We start from the raw sequence: 14,440 nt of genomic DNA, 5'->3' as shown, positions 1-14,440 counted from the left end.
ATGAAACTAAGGGTATAATGCCTGAGGTTGGGAGATTGGCAATTCCTGTTTCAAAAGATACAACAAAAACACCTGTGTTTTTTTCTATTAAAATTCAGGTCCTACTTTACAAAGAAGGAAAAGATAAGTATGAGAATGTGTATATTCAGGCATCTACATCTAATATCTGAGGTAGACACACAAATGCAGCCACACAAATATGTGCTCATTCAAGGCCACAGATGTATTGTAGAAGACAAAATGCATAGAGTTGATCCCTTGCAATAGATCCTTTTGCAGATCCCTTGCAGAAGATCCCTTTGCAATAAGTCAAAATTACTTTGACATAGAGGACAATCCGTTTGAAATTTTTTTTTTTAACGTTTATTTATTTTTGGGACAGAGAGAGACAGAGCCTGAACGGGGGAGGGGCAGAGAGAGAGGGAAACACAGAATCGGAAACAGGCTCCAGGCTCTGAGCCATCAGCCCAGAGCCTGATGCGGGGCTCAAACTCCCGGACCGCGAGATCGTGACCTGGCTGAAGTCGGACGCTTAACTGACTGGGCTACCCAGGCGCCCCAATCCGTTTGAAATTTGAAGAGGACACTGAACCATTACAAAACAGCTATGGTTATGTATTTAGAGATGGTGTCTAATATGCCCCTTGGTCTGAATGCTTTCCCTGACCACCCTGTCCACTCCACTTTGTTCTTCCTAATGTCCCCTAATACACTTGTCACAGTTGTGTTTCTGTGTCAGCATCTGTTTCCAGGAAAATCAACACTCATTCCCCATCAAGCGTACACTTGGGGGTTCCTGTATATGCAGTTAGCCAACTGGCTAGTTGGAAGCAGACAGATCATTCTTTGGGGTTGTAATGCCTGGAAGGGACCTATAGTTCCATCTGAGGAGTTAGATGCATCCTTTACGGAGATCTGGTGGTGGTTGTTATATCTGTAGAAAGATACTCATGAGCACACGGCTTGCGTGCTAGTTGATGGCGTTCGTGCTGATGAGGAGGGCAGGTATCTGTCTCCAGGAAAGGGTCTCTTCCGATGCTGAGGAATGGATTCAGGAGACCAGTGTGGAGGCCCTGCATTAACTCAGCTCTTGTGCCCTTGTGCACCTTACCAGCTTCCCCCAATAGCACCAATCTAGGTGGCCTCCAAGGGGGCAAATGGCGCAGCTTTTGTGGTGAGTCACATGATGTCCCACAAAGCTTCCCCTGTTACCTTACTGAGGGATGGGGAGGGCAGAGCTCCATGGTCTGAGTTAGGTTCCTTCGACAGCACCCAGGAGAGTTGGGTGTAAGCATATGGCTCCTTCTACATAGGCCAAGCCAATCCACTTTGCCCCAGGGACACTGAACCCTGTGAGCCCCTTTTTCCTCCCAGCTTAGGGAAGCAGCCAGCCCTCTTGGAGCTTTTGGCTCATGGCAGGGCCACCAAGGGTAAATGTCTGGCTGTCCACATGCTGCCAGCATTGCTCTAGCAAATGTCAACATGAGCAGCTGCTGTACAGGGGATTCTCCTCCATTGTGATCAGGGCCTGGGACAAAACAAGACATGAGAGAGGGAGAGACAGGTGGGCCCTGTGCTCCTGGACAGGGCTGCATGCACAGAGCAGATATCCTGAAGCCTGGGGAGAGGTGGACAAAGAGGCAGGCAGGGAGAGAGACACTGAACAAGTGATAGGGGAACTGGGCAAGTCCTGGAGAGTGAAAGGAAGAAATAGAGAGAGATGTGGTTAGAGAGAAACAGAGACAAAGAGGAAGTACAAGGAGAAAATAGAGACCTGGTCCAGGAAGGTGGATGGGGTGAGGTGGGCCAGGAGAGAGGGGATGTATGAAGTGTCTCTGAGTGCTGGGGCAGAAATGGCAGGTATCATTGGCATCAGCGTTCCATGACTCCAAGACTCCAACAACCCTGGGGCCAAGCTTTGCAGAGGCTATTGCATTTGAAAAGATGGGTATCCCTCATTTCCTCCTGGAATTGTGGGGGCACAGCCTCACGTTCTGTCATGGAGAGGGATGTCTTGAGGGAGAGTGTGCTGCTCTTTGGCAGGTAAACGCCAGAGCCTGCCCTGTAGGGAGGGGACCCGGACCCATCTCCCTCACTGCCCCAGGCCCTGTTGGATTTCCCCGCCGCTCCCTACCAGCTGGTCTTCCTCATGTTCTGAACCCAGGCATCAGGCATTGTGTTGCCCCCAGGTCTAGCAGTCTCGACCTGGCAGAGTTGAACTGCTGATATTGATAAAAAGGTCCATATTCTCCCTCTGGAACTAGCAGTGTGCATCAAGATCATGGGTTTCTATCCTCCTGTCCACTGCCAAACTGAGGATGCCAGATGGTAGGTGAACCCTTTAAAACACCATAGTCTTCTCTTACATCAAATTCAAAGACATTTTCTTGTCCCAGCTTTCTTTTAATTTTGAAGAGATGGCAATTAGTAATTGAAGGCATAATGGTCCTATAGGAATTTGACCTATATGACTGATGGACATTATTTCATACATCTGTATCCCTAAAGCACATTTCATTGGAAATATTAGCCAAGGATACTTACAGTAAATTCATAACAGATGTGTAGCTCCCTATAAGTTGCATTTTGACCCTGCCACATATGTGTCATCAAAGATATTATTAGTGACTATTCAGATAAGCTCTAACATCAAGATGGTGATGTTAGAGAATCTAGTATAAATGGAATTTCACAGATTCTAAAGTAGGAATGATTTTTTTTTAATTTAAAATGTTTCTGTTTTTCTTTTGGAGAGCCTGAGGGAGAGAGGGGGGAGAGAGCAGGAGACACCGAATCTGGGGCAAGCTCCAGGCTCTGAGCTGTCAGGACAGAACCTGACACAGGGCTCAATGTCATGGACTGGAAGATCATGACCTGAGGGGAAGTCGGACACTTAACTGACTAAGCCACCCACGTGCCCCAGGAATGATAGTTTATTGGCAAAAAAAGATAAAGATAGCATAAAGGATGTCGATTTTTCATTGAAATATTCTTCACACATTTGTTGTATTAGTTTTAGGCATACATTGTAGTCATTCCATATGTCTACAAATTATGTTGTACTTCAGCACAAGTGTAGCTATCCTGTGAAAGCATGCAAAAATATTATTACAGGATTGACTCTATTCCATTGGCTGTCTCTTGTATCCCTAGGACTCATTCATTCCATAGCTGGAAGCAGTTATCTCTCTCTCAAAGGTGTCAATTCTTATCTAACCTAAACACTCTGGTGGTAAACACAATTACTTGCTCAGCATGTGTAAATTGGCGGTCTATTTTTCTGTGGACATTGCTTAAAACATTACAAATGATTCCATTATGTTAATAAATTCGGTTTCATTCTTCACTCAAAACAAAGGAGAAGGAAAAGATTTCTTTGTGTCCCAGGCCCTGTCACTAAGATCCTTCCCAATGTGGAGAACAGGCTTAGTTGCCCAGAGCACCTTCAGTACCTCAGCTGAGCGACCAGGGCCTTCAACATTGCAGGAATTCCCAGGGTAGCCAGCAGAGAGAGCTCAAGCACCACAGACCTGGAGGGGCGGGCTCCTCTGCCTGGGCAGTGATGGCCAGCAGAGGGCGCACCATCGGCTTTTCTGACCCAGGGCACTTCAGAGCAGGAAGGGCTGCTGCTGCTCCCAGAGGACACAGGGCCTCTACCGCTGTCTCAGGACACATATCAGAACTGCGTTTCCAGCAGGTTCTGCCGCCCGCCCCAGGGGAGACCTTGGGAGCTTTGCAGCAACTTGGCATCTCCTGAGTCGCCAGAGAGAAGCTGCCTTGTTGTACTGAGTGCTGAGGAGGGCGCGCCGGGTGGCTTCCCTGGTCAAGCTGGTTGCTAAGCAGCACAGGCCCTTGCATTTTCTGGGTTCCCGTGTTTAATTCCTCAACTTCCTGGACAGTATTTGAACAAGTCGTATTTTACTAAAGGACTCGTGGATTGCGGGGTCCCACGACATCACCTCATCGATGCAGTCGATGGTTTGTTCCAGATTCAGGCTTGTTTCCGGGAAGAAACCCTGACAGAAATTCAGAAGAACGGGAGCTGCATTCCGTTAGGACGTGAATACACGAAATGTTTGTCTCAGGACCTTCTAGAAGAATGAGCTGGGACCCACTATCCGAGTCCTGCTGGAACCAGAGACCGGGGTAAGGGCACAAACTGTCCCCCACATCATACATACTTTTTAAAAAATTTCATGGTTATTTTTCCAACCTAGCGAAGTGATTGAAAACTACAGAAAACCTGTTAGGTACCTGTCATTAACCTTATGTTATCTTTTAATGTAAATTCCAGTGAGTAAAGATACAGTGTAATATTAGTTTCAGGTGTACAATATAGAGCAACACTTCAACACGTCACCCGGAGCTCATCCCAGGTGCACTTCTTAATCCCCAGCAGCTGTTTCACCCATTCCTCCACCTCACTGTGGAACCCCTCAGTTTGTTTCCTCGTTAAGAGTCTGTTTGTTTGTCACTGTCTCCTTCCCCCCACCCCCTTTGTTTTGTTTCATTTCCACGTGTTAGTCAAATCATCTGGTATTTGTCTTTCTCTGACAGGCTTATTTCACCCAGCATAACATTCACTCGCTCCATCCACCTCGTGGCAAATGACAAGATTTCCTTTTTTACGGCTAAATAATATTACATTCCATACACTACATCTCAGTTTATTCATCAGTTGATGGATGCTTGGTCAGTTTCCATAATTTGGCTTTTGTAGAAAATGCTGCTGTAAACTCATGGTGCCTGTATCCCTTTGAAGAATTATTTTTGTATTCTTTCTGTAAATACCTCGTAGTGAAATTGCTGGATTGTAAGGTAGTTGTATTTGCAGGGGTTTTTTGGGTTTTTGTTTTGTTTTGTTTTGTTTTGTTTTTATGAATCTCCATGATGTTTCCCAGAGTGGCTGCACCAGTTTGCATTCCTACCGACAGTGCAAGAGGGTTTCTCTTTCCCCACATCCCTGGCAACACCTGCTGTTTCAACATTCATTGATTTTAGTCATTCTGACAGATGTGATGTGTTATCTCATTGTACTCTTGAATTGTATTTTCCTGAAGATCAGTGTTGTTGAGCATCTTTTCATGTCTCTCTTGGCCATGTATATGTCTTCCTTGGGAAATGTCCATTCGTGTCTTCTGCCCATTGTTAATCGGAATTCTCCTTTTTTGGGTGCTGTATAACTTTATATGTTTTGGACACTAACCCTTTATCAGATGTCGTTTGCAAATATCATTCTGTAAGTGTTTTAGCTTTGTTGATTATTTTCTTGGTGACAGAAGCTTTTTATTTTTAAGAAATCCCCTTTTGCTTGTGTTTCCCTTACCTCTAGAGATATATCTACAAAGATGTTTGTACAGCCAATATCAAATAAGATACTGCCTATGTTAGTTATCCTCTGGGATTTTTATGGTTTCAGGGTTCACACATAGGTCTTTATCCATGTTGGATTTATTTTTGTGTATGTTGTAAGAAAGTGGTCTGTTGTTTTTGTTTTGTTTTGCAGGTTGCTGTCTAGTTTTTCCAAAACCATATGTTGAGGGGACTTTTTTAAGTTTGTTTATTTCTTTTTGAGAGAACGAGAGAGCATGCAGAAGAGGGGCAGAGAGAAATGGAGAGAGAGAATCCCATGCATGCTCTGTACTGCCCTGATATCATGACCTGAGCTGAATTCACAATCACACGCTTTGTTGACTGAGCCACCCATGTGTCCCAAGACTATCTTTTTTTCCACTAGATATTCTTTCCTGCTGTGTTGAAAATTAATTGATCATATATGTGTGAGTTCATTTCTGCGTTTCCATTCTATTAATCTCTGCGTCTGTATTTTTGTTGTTGTTGTTTTGCCAGTACCATACTGTTCTGTTCAGTACAGCTTTGTAATATAACCTAAACTCTGGAATTGTGATGTCTCCAGCTTTGCTTTCCTTCAATTTTGTTTTTTTATTTTTTATTTTTTTTTTGAAATATTTTTTTTAACGTTTTTTATTTATTTTTTTGGGACAGAGAGAGACAGAGCATGAACGGGGGAGGGGCAGAGAGAGAGGGAGACACAGAATCAGAAACAGGCTCCAGGCTCTGAGCCATCAGCCCAGAGCCTGACGCGGGGCTTGAACTCACGGACCGCGAGATCATGACCTGGCTGAATTCGGACGCTTAACCGACTGCGCCACCCAGGCGCCCCTCTTCAATTTTGTTTTTGATGTTTGGGGTCTTTGTCATTCCATACAAATTTTGGGATTATTTCTTCTAGTTCTGTGACAAATGTTTTGTTTGTGGGATAGGGATTTCATTACATGTGTAGATTGTTTTGTGGAGTGTAGACCTTTTAACAGTATTTTGTTCTTCCTATCCGTGAACATGAAATGTATTTCCTTTTCTTCGTGTCCTCTTCCATTTCTTTCATCAGTGTTTCATAGCCTTTAGAGTACAGGTCTTTCACCTCCTTGGTTAGGTTTATTCCAGGTATCCTGGGGTATTTGGTGCACCTGTCAATGGGATTGATCCCTTTTCTCTTTCTGTTAATTCATTATTCATCTATAGAAATGCAGAGTTATGTAAATTGATTTCTGTATATTGTGATTTGTCAAATTCATATATCAATTCTAGCAATTTTTATGGGAGTTTTTCATGTTTCTTATAGAGGGCATCATGTCAGTTCCAAATAGTGAAAGTTCTACCTCTTCCTTGCCGATTTGGATGCCTCTTATTTCTTTTTGTTGTCTGATTGCTGTGGCTAGGGTTTGCCGTACTATGTGGAATAACAGTGGTGAGAGGGATCATCCCTGTCTTGTCCCTGACCTTGGAGGAAAAACTTTCAATTTTTCCCCATTGGGGATGAGATTAGCTGTGGGTTTTTCCTAGATGACCTTTATTATGTGCAGGTAGGTTGAGTCTCAATGTACTTTGCTGAGGGGTTTTATCATGAATGGGCATGGAATTTTGTGAAATGGTTTTCCTGCATCTGTTGAAAGCATCATATTTTTCTTATCCTTTCTTCCATTACTGTGGCGCATCATGTTGATTGATCTGTGAATGTGGAACGACCCTTGCAGCCCAGGAATATATCCCACTTGGTTATTGTAAATGATTCTATTAATGTATTGTTGACTTTAATTTGAAGGTATTTTAATGAGAATTTGTGCATACATACTCATCAGGCTATTGGTCTGAAGTTTTATTGAAAAAATTTTAGCATATTTAAAATGTTTATTTATTTACTTGGAGAGATAGAATACATAAAAGTGAGGGAGGGGCAGAGAGACTGGGAGAGAGAGAATCCTGGCCATGCTTCACACTGTCAGCGCAGGGTCCAACACAGGATTCGAACCCACACACCGCATGATAATTACTTAATCCGAAATTAAGAGTTGGACAGTAAACCGACTGAGCCACACAGGCACCACTGCAGTTTTTGGTTTTAGTGGATGCTTTCTCTCGTTCTGGTATCAGGGTAATGATGGCCCCATAAGATCAATTTGTAAGTTTTCCTTTTTTTATTTTTTTAATAATTTGAGAAAAATAGATATTACCTCTTCCTTAAATGTTTGGTAGAATTCATCAGTGAAGCCAACTGGCCCTGAACTCTTGTGTTGGAGGGAGAGGGCTTTTTGCTACTGTTTTGATTACTTTGTTTTAAGATTTTATGTATCTTCCTGTTTCAATTTTGGTAGTTTGTGTGTTTCTAGAAATTTGTCCTTTTTTCTCAGAGTGTCCAAATTGTTGCATATAGTTTTTCATAATATTATCTTCTAACTGTATTTTGGTGGTGTTGACTGTAATTTCTCCTTTCTTATTTGTGATTTTATTTGAGTCCTTTCTCTCTTCTTTGTGAAAAGTCTGCCTAGGTGGTTTTCATGTTGATTGCTGTTTTCAAAAAACCAACCCCTGGTTTCATTTATTTGGTCTAGTGTCTTTTTGGTTTCTATATTCCTTATTTCTGTATTAATCTCTATTATTTTCTTCCTTCTGCTGTTCTTTTTCTCATTCCTTTAGTTGTAAGTTAGGATATTTTGAGATTTTTCTTGCTCTTTAAGGTAGGCTTGAATTGCTATATACTTCCATCGTAGACTACTTTTGCCACATTCCAAAGGGTTTTACCAGTGTATTTTCATTTTCATTTGTTTCAGTGTATTTTCTCAGTGATTTCCTGTTTAGCCCATTCATTTAGTAGTATGTTATTTAACCTCCCTTTATTTGTGGCCTCCCCCCCCACCTTCTTTTTGTGGTTGACTTCAAAAACCACAGGTTTTGAAGGTTTGCTAGCTTTGCAGTCAGAAATGATGCTTGGTCTGATCTCTGTCTTTGGGTACCTCTTGAAGCCTGATTTGTGACCTAGAATGTGATCAATTATGGAGAATGCTCCATGTGCACTTGAAAGAATGTGTACTCTGCCATTTTAGTATGGAGTGTTCTGAATATCTCTGTTAAACCCATCTGGTCCAGTGTGTCATTCAAAGCCATTGTTTCCTTGTTGATTTTCTGTTTACAGTTTCTGTCCATTGATGTGAGTGATGTGTTAAAGTCCTCTACTATCGTTATATTATTATAAATGAGTTCCCTTATTGTTGTTGTTAAATGTTTTATATACTTGGTGATTGAATGTTGGGTGCATCAAAATATACAATCATTGGATCTTCTTGTTTGGTTGTCCCCTTTGGTATGAGATCGTGTCCGTCTTCATCTCTTGTTACAGCTTTATTTATTTTTTTAATTTAATTCTTAGTTGACAAACAGTGCATTCTTGGATTCGGGAGTAGAATCCAGTGATTCATCCCTTACATACAACACCCAGTGCTCATCACAACAAGAGCTCCCCTTAATACTCGTCCCCCATCTAGCCCAGTGCCAACCCATCTCCCTCCATCAACCTTCAGTTTTTTCCTCTAACATTAAGAGACTCATGTAGTTTGTTACCACTCTTCTCTTTTCCTGCCCCCTTCCCATGTTTTCATCTGTTTTGTTTCTTACATTCCACATGAGTGAAATCATATATTTGTCTTTCTCTGGTTGACATATTTCACTTAAAATAACACATTCTAGCTCCATCCACATCGTTGCAAATGGCAGGATTTCATTCTTTTTGAAGCGGAGTTATATTTCATTGTATATACATATGAATGTATGTATGAACATACACATATGTATATATGTACATATGCGTATACATACTTATACACACACAACACACACACACAACACACAACTTCTTTATACTTTCATCAGTTGTTGGATACTTGGGCTTTCTCCATAGTTTGGCTACTGTTGATAATGCTGCTACAAATATTGGGTCATGCAATTTCACTAATAGGTATTTACCCAAATGGCACCAAAATAGAGTCTTGGTTTTAAAGTTTATTTTGCCTGATATAAGTATTGCTACTGGCTTTCTTTTGACATTATTGGCATGATAAATATTTCTTCATTCCCTCACTTTAAATCTGCAGGTGACTTAAGTCCAAATAAGGCTTTGTAGGCAGCATCTAGATAGGTCTTGTTTGTTTGTTTGTTTGTTTTCTTTTTTTTTCTTTCGTCCATTCTGACACCCTATCCAATGTCTTTTGATTGGAGCATTTAGTTATTTACATTCAGAGTAATTATTGATAGGTATGTATTTAGTGCCATTCTACTAATTGTTTTGCCATTGTTTCTTGATGTTTTCTGTGATCCTTTCTTGTCTGTAACACTTTTGGTCTTTCATTTCCACTCAAAGAGTCTGATTTAAAAAAAAATTTTAATGTTTATGTCCAAGACAGAGACAGAGCAGGAGTGGGGGAGGGGTGGAGAGAAAGGGTGACTCAGAATCATAAGCAGGCTCCAGGCTCTGAGGTGTCAGCACAGGCCCGATGCGGGGTTTGAACTCACAAACCATGAGATCATGACCTGAGCCGAAGTCGGTCTCTCAACCAACTGAGCCACCCAGGTGCCCCAAAGAGTCCGATTTAAATATTCTTTGCTTTTCACTGGTAGTACATTTCTTTACTTATTTTTAATATTTCTTCTTTTTTAAATTTAAGCCCAAGTTAGTTACGTTATAGTGGAATACAGTCTCAGGAGTAGAATTTAGTGATCCATCAAGTACAAAATATACCCAGTACTCATCTCAAGTAACCCCCCTAAATGCCTATCACCCATTTAGCCCATACCCCTATTCAGTTACCCTCAAGGAACCCTGAGTTTCTTCTCTGTATTTAAGAGTCTCTTAGATCGTTTGAATCCCTCTCTGTTTGTATCTTATTTTTGCTTTCCTTTCACTATGTTCATCAGTTGTATTAAATTCCACAGATGAGAGAAATCATATGATATATGTCTTTCTCTCACATATTTTGCTTGGCATAATAAAGTCCGATTCCATCCACGTTGTTGCAAATAGCAAGATTTCATTGTTTTTGATCACCGAGTAATAGTCCATTGTATGAATATACCACATCTTCTTTATCCATTCATCTGTCAATGGTCATTTGGGCTCTTTGCATAATTTAGCTATTGTTGATAATGCTGCTATAAACATTGGAGTGCATGTGCCACTTCGAGTCAGCGTTAGTGTATCCTTTGGATAAATACCTAGTAGTGCAATTGCTGGGTCCTAGTGTAGTTCTATTTTTAGTTTTTTGACGAATCTCCATACTATTTCCCAGAGTGGCTACACCACTTTGCATTCCCACCAGCATTGCAAAACCGTTCCCTTTCTCTGCATCCTTGCCAACATCTGTCGTTTCCTGAGATGTTAATTTTAGCCATTCTGATAGGTGTGAGGGGATATCCCACTATGGTTTTGATTTGTATTTCAGTGATGACGAGTGAGATTGAGCATCTTTTCATGTGTGACCATTCTGGATGTCATTTTTGTTAAAGTGTCTCTTCATGTCTTTTGCCCATTTCTTCAATGGGTTATTTGGTTTTTGGGTGTTGAGTGTGATAAGTTTTTAGATTTTGGATACTAACACTTTATCTGATATGTCACCTACAAATATCTTCTCCCATCTCATTCAGTTGTCTTTTAGTTTTGCTGATAGTGTCCTCTGCTGTGCAGAAGCTTTTTATCTTGATGTCCCAATAGTTCATTTTGGTTATTATTGCCCTTGCTTCAGAGACATGACAAGCAAGAAGTTGCTGTGGCCAGGATCAAGGAGGTAGATTGCCTCTTTTCTCCTCTAGGATTTTGATGGTTCCTTTCTTACATTTAGATCTTTCATCCATTTTGAGGGGTGTGTGAGTGTGTGTGTGTGTGTGTGTGTGTGTGTGTGTGTGCGTGTGTGTGGTTTATGAACATAGTCCAAATTCATTCTCACTGTCCAGTTTTCCCAGTACCATTTGCTGAAGAGACTATTTTTTTTTCCAATTGGATATTCTTTCCTGCGTTATCAAAGATTACTCAGCCCTATGTTTGAGGGTCCATTTCTGTGTTCCCTATTCCGTTCCATTGATGTCTGTATCCGTTTTTGTGCCCGTACCATACTGTCTTGATGATTGTGGCTTTCTAATACACCATAAAGTCCAGAATTGTAATGTCGCCAGCTTTGTTTTCTTTTTCAACATGACTTTGGCTATTTGGGGTCTCTTCTGGCTCCTTAAAATTTTAGGGTCGTTTGTTCTAGCTCTGTGAAGAATGTTGTTGTTATTTTGATAGGGATTGCATTGAATGTGTCAATTGCTTTGGGTAGTACTGACATTTTAACAATATTTGTTCTTCTAATCCATGAGCATAAAGTTTTTCCCTTTCTTTGTGTTTCTTCAATTTCTCTCATAGACGTTGTATGGTTTGTTCCTTTATTTTTTTTAATGTTTGTTTATTTTTGAGAGAGAGAAAGAGAGACCACATGAGCAGGCGAGGGGCAGAGAGAGAGAGAGAGAGAGAGGGAGACACAGACTCTGAAGCAGGCCCCAGGCTTCGAGCTGTCAGCACAGAGCCTGTCGCAGGACTCGAACCCACAAATGAGGGATCATGACCTGTCCTGAAGTCAGTGTTTAACCAACTGAGCCACCTAGGCGCCCCTCTATTGTTTTAAGTGTACTGATCTTTTACCTCATTGGTTAGGTTTATCCCTGGGTATTTTATGGTTTTAAAGCAGTTTTAAATGAGACCAGTTCCTTGATTTCTCTTTCATTATTCATTATTCATTATTAGTGTTTAGAAATGAAACCAACTTCTGTATATTTATTTTATATCCTGAGACTTTCCTGAATTCCTGTATCAGTCCTAGCAGTTTTTCGGTGGAGTCTTTTGGATTTTCCATGGAATGTATCATGCCTGTGAAGAGGGAAGGTTTGACTCCTACTTGCCAATTTGGACACCTTGTATTTCTTTTTGTTGTCTGATTGCTGAGGCTAGGACTTCCAACAGTATGTTGAATAACAGTGGTGAGAGTGGACATTCCAGTCGTGTTCCTGACCTTAAGGGGAAGGCTCTCAGTTTTTCCTCATTGAAGATGATATTAGCTGTGGGACTTTCGTATCTGGACATACTGATATTGAGGCAAGATCTTTCTATCCCTCCTTTCATGAGTGTTTGTTTTTTTTTTTTTTTTTTTTTCATCAAGAAAGGATGCTGCGTTTTGTCAAATGCGTTTTCTACATCTATTGAGAAGATCGTGTGGTTGTTATCCTTTCTTTTATCAATGTGATGTATCACATCAGTTGATCTGCAGATATTGAATCGGTTGTGCATCCCAGGAATAAATCCAATTCATTGTGGTGAATAATTATTTGTATGTATTGTTGGATCCAGTTTGCTACTTTTTGTTGAGAATTTTTACATTCAGGTTCATCAGGGAAATTGGTCTGTAGTTTTCCTTTTTGGTGGGGTCTTTGTCCAGTTTGGACTCAAGGCCGTGCTGGCCTCATAGAATGAGTTTGGAAGTGTTCCTTCCATTTCTCTGGCTATGACCTTATCTTGTTCTTTCATTTGGGATGCATTCCTCTTGTCTTGGAATTTTGGCTGAGTATTTGCTTCTCTGTGTTACAAAAGCTCATTATGTAACCTGCCTGTGAGATGAATGGCTTTATGAAGAGGAAGTCATCTAGTGTCCAGGGCCTGGCACATCAGGGAGTGTCTGTGGTGTGTGTTGCATGCACTGTTTTGTGTTCTTGCTGCACTATCCTTCAGGTCAGTTGTATGGGCAATGTATGGTCCTTGGCCAGAATGTGCTGAGTTTTATCTAGGTCTGCTCCGATCTGCTCGTTAAATGAGACTTGAAACGACTGCCACTCGAAGTGAAGCCCTGTGGAACTGTCTGGTCAAGAGAGGTGGTGTGGTCACGGGCTTCTGCTGGTCTCTGGGGAACCAGAAGGGGACACCTCCATTGGGACTGAGGCAAGCCTGATTGACCTAGAAGGCCAGTCTCACCAAAGCACAGGAATGTGGGGTTGGTGTAAGCAGCTTAGGCAGCCAGTGTGGGGATGGAACTGTTTCCAGCAGATGGCTCTGTGTTTATGCTGTGGGGAAGAGGAGGAAAATGGCGCCACCCAGCTCCTCTGTCCTAGCGCCTTTGTCCCCTTGTTGTGAACACTGCCTCTCAGGGATGCTCTCCATGATCAGTGTATAATCTCCCCACTGTGTGCACCAGGAAATGTACAGATCACTGTTTCCATGCCATCTGCCTGCAAGTAATTTGCTGCCTTCTCTCAAGGAGTAGGCCAGTGCTCCTAGGGCTGTATCCCAGCCAAGCCTGCTAAATTTTGAAAAGCCAAATTCTCAGGGTGTCTGGATGGCTTGGTTAAGTGTCCGAGTCTTGATCCTAGCTCAGATCATGACCTCGTTGTCGTGGAATTCTCTCTCTCCCTCTATTCCTGCCCCTCCCTTGCATGTGGTCTCTTTCTGTCTCTCTCAAAATAAATAAACTTAAAACAAATTTAGTGGCATGGAATATCTTATTTAGGCAAGATTTCCTCCCTGAGGGGAATGGCAGGGGTCTATCAGTTAAATTTCCAGCACCGACTAGGAAATTCTTTGCTGACTGGTTAAAGGTTACATTCCTACAGGAATGAAATTAGGTTTAGTGACATGGGGCCTTAGCATAAGTAACTCCATGATGGGCCTGTGATTTTTCTTAACATTCCAAACCCAAATTTTTACACATCCATTTTTTTATTAAAATATAGTCCTAAAGGGGCGCTCAGGTGGCTCAGTCGTTTGAGCGTCCGACTTCGGCTCAAGTCATGATCTCACGGTCCATGAGTTCCAGCCCCGCTTCGGGCTCTGTGCTGATGGCTCAGAGCCTGGAGCCTGTTTCAGATTCTGTGTCTCCCTCTCTCTCTGACCCTCCCCCGTTCATGCTCTCTGTCTCAAAAATAAATAAATGTTAAAAAAAAATTTTTAAATACAGCCCTAAATAATATTTTAGCCATCTACTGCCGGCCCGATGATCATATCCTGTAAAACTGTGACCATCTCCTAATCATAGATGAAGATCAACTCTGTGGCTCTAAGATCTTTGTGAGT

The 14,440-nt window shown here is 41.7% G+C and overlaps 1 long non-coding RNA gene across 1 annotated transcript in view; it reads left to right on the top strand.

The window, feature by feature from the left end:
• The first annotated feature begins 3,888 nt into the window (after nt 1-3,888).
• The window catches only part of LOC123595706, a 47,821-nt gene continuing 37,269 nt past the window's right edge, over nt 3,889-14,440 (top strand). The window contains exon 1 of the long non-coding RNA XR_006711314.1: nt 3,889-4,146. This is a non-coding gene — a long non-coding RNA (uncharacterized LOC123595706). The remainder of the gene's footprint in view (nt 4,147-14,440) is intronic.

This window comes from Leopardus geoffroyi (genome assembly GCF_018350155.1).
Source record: "Leopardus geoffroyi isolate Oge1 chromosome E3 unlocalized genomic scaffold, O.geoffroyi_Oge1_pat1.0 chrE3_random_Un_scaffold_51, whole genome shotgun sequence".
Classification (NCBI taxonomy): domain Eukaryota; kingdom Metazoa; phylum Chordata; class Mammalia; order Carnivora; family Felidae; genus Leopardus; species Leopardus geoffroyi.
This window is presented reverse-complemented; position numbering and strand designations above follow the sequence as displayed.